The 823-nt window shown below is 51.3% G+C and overlaps 1 non-coding gene across 1 annotated transcript; it reads right to left on the bottom strand.

Moving 5' to 3' along the window:
- Positions 1-547: 547 nt before the first annotated feature.
- TRNAP-AGG (transfer RNA proline (anticodon AGG)) lies at positions 548-619 on the bottom strand. The gene has a single exon. It is a non-coding gene; the product is annotated as a tRNA-Pro (tRNA).
- Between the last annotated feature and the right edge of the window lie 204 nt (positions 620-823).

The following is an 823-nucleotide window of genomic DNA, read 5'->3' as shown; positions in this document are numbered from 1 at the left end:
TGTTCAGCATAGCAGGCGAGGCCGCTTGGGCGAGATACTGGTCATTCTCCCCAGTTGTATCCCCCGACCAAGAGTCTGAAGCTCCAGGACACTGCCCTTGAGGCGGTAGAGGTGGGATCCCTCGCTGAGTCCGAGGGAAAAGCCGAACCTGGAGGGTAAACAGATGATGATGATGATGAATTAAGAAATGGTGGTGATTATTAATCGAGATCGGGGATTTCTCTCCTGGAAAATAGTAACTGTCCGCCTGTGTGAAGCAGTGCTTAGCGTGATAATTTGCCACACCCGCAGGCCCGATTTCGATTCCCGGCTCTGCCACGAAACTTCAAACGTGGCACGATGGCTGGAGCACGGTACACTGTGGGGTGCTGCCATCTGGAGCTGTTTAATGCGGTGTCCCAATTCTCCTCCAGGCAAATGCCGGTATGGTACATTATTGTAATCCAGGGCTTTCGCAGTCCCACGAATAACCAGATCAATCCCAGTGAAACGTGAGTGGCTACTGTTCTCTACTTCAAACTATGGACTGTGAAATTACAAAACTCTTGGGCTCGTCCGGGATTTGAACCCGGCACCTCTCGCACCCTAAGCGAGAATCATACCCCTAGACCAACGAGCCACTCGGCAGCTCGCGCTGTAAAGATAGCATGTATTTATTCTCACGATAATACGTCACCTGACTCGCGATATAAACGCGTGGATGTACGTACGGTATTTGATTAGTTTAACGGATTCGAAATGACTGTAGATTTGGCAACGGGGTGGGTGAGGGTGAAGCGACTGTGGGGCGCTCTTTCTGTCGGTGCTGCCAACTCGACTGAGA

Source organism: Anabrus simplex, chromosome 4 (genome assembly GCF_040414725.1).
Source record: "Anabrus simplex isolate iqAnaSimp1 chromosome 4, ASM4041472v1, whole genome shotgun sequence".
In the NCBI taxonomy this organism is placed as follows: Eukaryota; Metazoa; Arthropoda; class Insecta; order Orthoptera; family Tettigoniidae; genus Anabrus; species Anabrus simplex.
This window is presented reverse-complemented; position numbering and strand designations above follow the sequence as displayed.